The following is a 7,199-nucleotide window of genomic DNA, read 5'->3' on the forward strand; positions in this document are numbered from 1 at the left end:
GATGTAGGTGAATCATGTATCACTAGAAATGTTGGCCTGGGAGGAGACTAAGATTCCATCTCACCCCAATTAGAATGGCGATTATCAAGAATACGAGCAACAACAGGTGTTGGCGAGGATGTGGGGAGAAAGGTACACTCATACATTGCTGGTGGGGCTGCAAATTAGTGCAGCCACTCTGGAAAGCAGTGTGGAGATTCCTCAGAAAACTTGGAATGGACCCTCCATTTGACCCAGCTATCCCACTCCTTGGCCTATACCCAAAGGACTTAAAATCAGCATACTATAGAGATACAGCCACATCAATGTTCATAGCTGCTCAATTCACAATAGCCAGACTGTGGAACCAACCTAGATGCCCTTCAATTGATGAGTGATTAAAGAAACTGTGGTATATATATACAATGGAATATTACTCAGCCATAAAGAATGATAAAATTATGGCATTTGCAGGCAAATGGATGAAATTGGAGAATATCATGCTAAGTGAGATAAGCCAATCTCAAAAAGCCAAAGGACGAATGATATCGCTAATAAGTGGAGGATGACACATAATGGGGGGGAGGGATTAGTGTTAGGGTTAGAGTTAGGGTTAGGGAGGGGGGCAAGTATGGAGGAAGGAAGCACTGTATAGAGGGAAAAGAGGGGTGGGAGGGGTGGGGGGAAGGGACAAAATAACAGAATGAATCAAACAACATTGCTGTATGTAAATTTATGATTACACAAATGGTATGCCTTTACGCCATGTACAAACAGAGAAACAACATGTATCCCATTTGTTTACAATAAAAAAAAAAGAACAAATATGAAGTATGGTAATCCAATAAAGTGAATGACTTGGGCTAATATTGCTGACTGAGGAGAGAATTGGGAAAGGTAACAATGTAAGTTTTTAATGTGGGAGATTTTGGCTCTAAATGGAGCTCAGTGTGGTAGTAAGACCACAAGGAGAATCTATGGTACTTGAAATTTGAATTCTTCTTTGTCTCCTAAATTATCTATGATTCCTCTAAGTTTTCCTTTCTTTCTTTTTTTTCCCTCTCTATATGTGCTTAGCTCCTTCTTTCTGTCCATGCCCTGGCATTACTCTGGTATCTATCACCCTCAAATCAGTCATTCATCATTCATGTTCCAGAATGAGTCGAAGAACCAACCAATACCTCTTGAACAGAGAGCTTCTCTTCCCAATCGACCTCTCTGTTCCTCATTCATTTATTTACCGATGCATGCTTTATAGTACTTAAATGCTGAACAGGGCCAGAAATTCTTTTTCTTAGATACATATAGAGATAGCAGTGTTTAAGATCATGGATTCTCAAGTCTAAAATAGAATATCAGAGATGATATTTAACCATCCTTCAACTTTCAGCAAATCTATTGTTTACAATTTTAAGAAGCCAAAAATACATTTTCTTTTGAAAGAATCTCAATTTAGGGATAAATCAATCTATGCTTTAAAGTAAGTTATGTTTAAATGACCAAATTAAAACAACATGAAGTGTTTAGACTATTAAGAATTTGTCAATCTAAAAAATAAATTTCTTATTCCAGTGAATCAACTAATGAATTTTCCTGAAGGTATCCTCTCAATTCTGCAGCGTATGCATGTGTGTGTAATATAGTTACATTTTTAAAATGGAGAAAATATCTAGGTGAGTGATTCTCCAAAAATATATTGCAGAATAGTAATCCCAGGAGATAATCCTTGAAAGAAATATTTCCCTAAGCAATTTACTTTGTTTTCCTCTTGGGATTCACTCTGCATGCTAACACACTTTAAGAAGCCATTAGTAGATAAATTCTTATCACTTTTAAACTCCTTCCTAATGGTTTACCATAATAATCTTTTTCACTTGAAAACACTTGGATTTGTCTAGGACCCTAATGGTAAACAGAGTATACTTAGAAAAGTTCTTGTTCTGTCTCAGTAAGTTATAAATGTGAGATTATTAATTATAATACAATAGTACATAGAATACAATAGAGAGCATGGTTATTAATTATAGTATATTTTTGCCAAAGACAAATTTTCAAAATTGGTGCTCCTTTAGTCAAATCATGTGGGAGATGATTACCAATGACTTAAGATATTTGCACCTGGACCTTCAACAATTCAGGCCCTTACCCTGTGGTTGAACATATGGAAACTATTTAAATATTTGAGAATCTGCAAAAGAAAATCATTTGACAAAAAATGAGCATAAGGACCTTTATGCAGGAGATAAATGTTTCACTGTCAAAATATGACTAAAATTTTGCTGTTTTATAAATCAGAGACATTATTGTTAAAACACACATCTGAATAAAGAGGTTTTAAAATAATAAATATATAAATATTAAATGTTCTAGCATTAGAACAGGACAGATTGCAGAATATCTTGTCAAAGTAGATTGTGGCAACCCCAGTTTGATTTGGTGGAAACAGTATTTAGAGCAGAATGGAATTGAAGCCATCCTGTTCATTGTTGTCCACTTTATTATGAAGTAGCAATAAATGCTATTATTTTATAAAGGAATCTCATTTAGAAGTATAATATTTAAAATGGATCAAGGTTGTGTTGGACTGATTAGAGTCAAGTATCCAACAGGTTCCCTGGTTCACCTTCATCAGGAATTCAACAGTATCATCATGCAAATAGTTTTTTGCAAATAGAATTTTGCAAGTAGATTCCTGTACCTCTTCGGAGATGACTGTTAGAATCCCAGGGAAAAACTGATTTAACATAAATTGATTTCTTTTCAGAAGATCCCTTTCATTCAAATGTTTCACTTTTTGGAAGTGTACCTTAACATGACTCTAAGATGTTCTCCCGTATGTTTCCCTAATTGGCCTATTTATGGATTCCACTGTCCTTATCCTTACAGTATCCTCCCCTAGACTCTGTGACTTTATGGTATCTTTATAGATTTCATTTGTGACTTACCAGGAACATAAAAAAATAATGACTGCCTAAGCATTACTGAATTCTAATCTTCACCTTCAAAAATGCTTTTGAGAATTTCTGCTAGAATGCAATTCAGTCTTTTCTATTTACCCCTTAATTTTTTCTGTTGTATCTTTTGATCTCCATTTTTCTTCCATTCTAATGTGTATGAAGGGCTTGGTATACCCATTAGTCTGGGAAATTGTCATTAGAAAACTTGATTTTCCATTTCTATTATGTCTTTCATAACACAGAATAGAAAAATAATAGCAATGCAGGTAAAATGATGTAGTCATTGAAATTAATCCACTATCATAAGTGATTTCATTAATAGAAAGTGGATCACACAGTGGAACCATAGGATAAAAATATCAAAAGGTCTAAGGAAATTTCTTAGCATTTTTTAAATGGGAATATTCCCCAAACGATTGATTGATCAATTTGGAACATCAAGTTTTAAGCCAAGACCACTAGGACAATTCAACTCTTGGAGTTGAATTTTCCTGAGAGACTCCTGGAAATTCTTTGAGAAGAATAACAAGCCTCTCTGTTTGATCTTGATTACTTTGTATTTTTACTTGTTGGGTTTTTGTTAAAGCAAAACTCATTTCTTTACTGCAAAGGGAAGGTAATAAACAGAAAAAAGACTAACTAGAAATGGACTGATCTTCCTAATAATATTATAATAAGATTAGATACCACCTTCCTCTCCCTCCTCCCCCTCCTTTTAATTCTTTCTCAGTCTTCTCTTATCCATTTTTCTTTTCTTTTTGATAAAATTGTAAAAAAATGGGGTACAACTTGTTTCTCTGGTTGTACATGAAGTAGAGGTATACCATTTGTGTAATCATAAATTTAATAGGGTAATAGTGTTTGATTCATTCTTTTTTCCTTCCCCCCACCCCTCTTTTCCCTCTATACAGCCCCTCCTTCCTCCATTCTTGCCTCCCTCCCACCCACCATTATGTATCATCATCTGCATATCAACAAAATCATTCATTCTTTCATTTTTTGAGACTGGCTTATCTCACTTAGCTTGATATTCTCCAATTTCATCCATTTGCCTGCAAATGCCATAATTTTATTATTCTTTATGGTAGAATAATATTCAATTGTGTATATATACTATAGTTTCTTTATGCATTCATCAATTGTAGGGCATCTAGGTTGATTCCACAATCTGGCCATTGTGAATTGAGCAGCTATGAACATTGATGTGGCTGTATCTCTGTAGTATGCTGATTTTAAGTCCTTTGGGTATAGGCCAAGGAGTGGAATAGCTGGATCAAATAGTGGTTCCATTCCAAGTTTTCTAAGGAATCTCCACACTGCTTTCCAGAGTGGCTGCACTCATTTGCAACCCCACCAGCAATGTATGAGTGCCTTTTCCCCCACATTCCCGCCAACACCTATTGTTGCTTGTATTCTTGATAATCGCCATTCTAATGGGGTGAGATGGAATCTTAGTTTTGATTTGCATTTCTCTTATTACTAGAGATGTTGAACATTTTTTCATATATCTGTTGATTGCTTGTACATCTTCTTCTGTGAAGTGTCTGTTCATTTCCTTAGCCCATTTGTTGATTGGGTTATTTGTATTCTTGGTGTAAAGTTTTTTGAGTTCTTTATATATTCTGGAAATTAGTGTTCTATCTGAAGCATGAGTGGCAAAGATTTTCTCCCACTCTGTAGGTTCTCTCTTCGCATTGCTGATATTTTCCTTTGCTGAGAGAAAGCTTTTTAGTTTGAATCCATCCCAGTTGTTGATTCTTGCTTTTATTTCTTGTGCTATGGCAGTCCTGTTAAGGAAGTCTGAACCTAAGCTGACCTGTTGAAGATTTGGACCTAGTTTTTCTTCTATAAGATGCAGGGTCTCTGGTCTGATTCCAAGGTCCTTGATCCATTTTTAGTTGAGTTTTGTGCATGATGAGAGACAGAGGTTTAGTTTCATTCTGTTGCATATGGATTTCCAATTTTCCCAGCACCATTTGTTGAACAGGTTGTCTTTTCCGCATTGCATGTTTTTGGCACCTTTGTCTAGTATGAGAAAACTGTATTTATTTGGGTGTGTCTCTGTGTCCTCTGTTCTGTACCATTGATCTACCTGTCTATTTTGGTGCCAATACCATGACGTTTCTGTTACTATTGCTTTGAAGTATAACTGAAGTTCTGGTATTGTGATATCCCCTGCTTCACTCTTCCTACTAAGGATTGCTTTAGCTATTCTGGGCTTCTTATTCTTCCAGATGAATTTCATGATTGCTTGCTCTATTTTTGTGAGCTACATCATTGGGATTTTAATTGGAATTGCAGTGAATCTGTATAGCACTTTTAGTAGTATGGCCATTTTGACAATATTAATTCTGCCTATCCAAGAACATGGGAGATCTTTCTATATTCTAAGGTTTTCTTTAATTTCTTTCTTTAATGTTCTGTAGTTCTCATTGTAGAGATCTTTCACCTCTTTTGTTAGATTGTTTCCCAAGTATTTTATTTTTTCTGAGTCTATTGTGAATGGGGTACTTTTCCTAATTCCTCTTTCGGAGGATTCATCACTTATGTATAAAAATGCATTAGATTTTGAGCATTGATCTTATATCCTGCTACTTTACTGAATTCACTTATGAGTTCCAAAAGTTTTCTGTTGGAGTTTCTGGGTTCCTCTAAATATATAATCATGTTATCAGCAAATAGGGATAGTTTGAGTTCTTCTTTTCCTATCTGTACCCCTTTAATTTCCTTGGTCTGTCTAATTGCTCTGGCTAAAGTATCAAGGACAATGTTGAATAGAAATGGTGAAAGAGGGCATCCCTGTCTTGTTCCAGTTTTTAGGGTGAATGCTTTCAGTTTTTCAGCATTTAGAATGATATTAGCCATGGGCTTAGCATAGATAGCCTTTACAATGTTAAGAATGTTCCTACTATCCTTATTTTTTCTAGTGTCTTGAACATGATGGGGTGCTGTATTTTATCAAATGCTTTTTCTGCATCTATCGAAATAGTCATGTGATTCTTGACTTTAAGTCTGTTGATATGGTGAATTACATTTATTGATTTCCAGATGTTGAACCAACCTTGCATCCCTAGGATAAAACCCAATCGATCATGATGCACTATCTTTTTAATATGTTGTTGTATGTGATTTGCTAAAATTTTGTTGAGAATTTTTGCGTCAATGTTCATTAAGCATATTGGTCTGAAATTTTCTTTCCTCAACGTGTCTCTGTCTGGTTTAGGTATCAGGGTGATATTGGCTCCATAGAATGAGTTTGGAAGGGTTCCCTCCTCTTCTATTTCATGGAATACTTTGAGGAGTATTGGAATGAGTTCTTCTTTAAAGGTTTTGTAGAACTCGGCTGAGAATTCATTTGATCCTGGACTCTTCTTTGTTGATAGGCTTTTGATGACTTCTTCTATTTCATTACTTGAAATTGATCTATTTAAATTGTGTATGTCCTCCTGGTTCAGGTAATTCATATGTCTCTAGAAACCTGTTGATGTCTTCGAGATTTTCTATTTCGTTGGAGTATAGATTTTCTAATTATTTTTCATATTTCAATCGTGTCTGTTGTGATATTTCCTGTTCATTCTGAATTTTAGCAATTTTGAGTTTTCTTTCTCTTCCTCTTTGTTAGTGTGGCTAAGGATTTATCAATTTTGTTTATTTTTTCAAAGAACCAACTATTTATTTTGTCAATTTTTTCCATTGTTTCTTTTGTTTCAATTTCATTGCTTTCAGCTCTGATTTTAACTATTTCCTGTCTTCTACTACTTTTGGTGTTGCTCTGTTCTTTTTTGAACTACTTTGAACTGCAGTATTAGGTCGTTTATTTGTTGATTTTTTCTTCTTTTATTGAATGTGTTCTATGAAATAAATTTTCCTCTAAGTACTGCCTTTATAGTCTCCCAGAGATTTTGATATGATGTATCTTTATTCTCGTTTAACTCTAAGAATTTTTTTATTTCCCCTGATGTCTTCTGTTATCCATTCATATTTAATAGTGTACTATTTAATCTTCAGCTGTTGGAGTAGTTTCTGTTTTTTATTCTGTCATTTATTTCCAATTTCAATACATTATGATCTGATAGAATACAATGTAGTATCTCTATCTTCTTGTATTTGCTCCAAGTAGCTTTGTGGCATAAAATATGGTCTATATTAGAGAAGGATCCATTTACTGCTGAGAAGAAAGTGTATTTGCTCTTTGTTGGATGGTATATTCTATATATGTCCAGTAAGTCTAAATTATTGATTGTGTTATTGAGATCTATGGTT

The sequence above is a fragment of the Sciurus vulgaris genome, assembly GCF_902686455.1.
Source record: "Sciurus vulgaris genome assembly, chromosome: 8".
In the NCBI taxonomy this organism is placed as follows: Eukaryota; Metazoa; Chordata; class Mammalia; order Rodentia; family Sciuridae; genus Sciurus; species Sciurus vulgaris.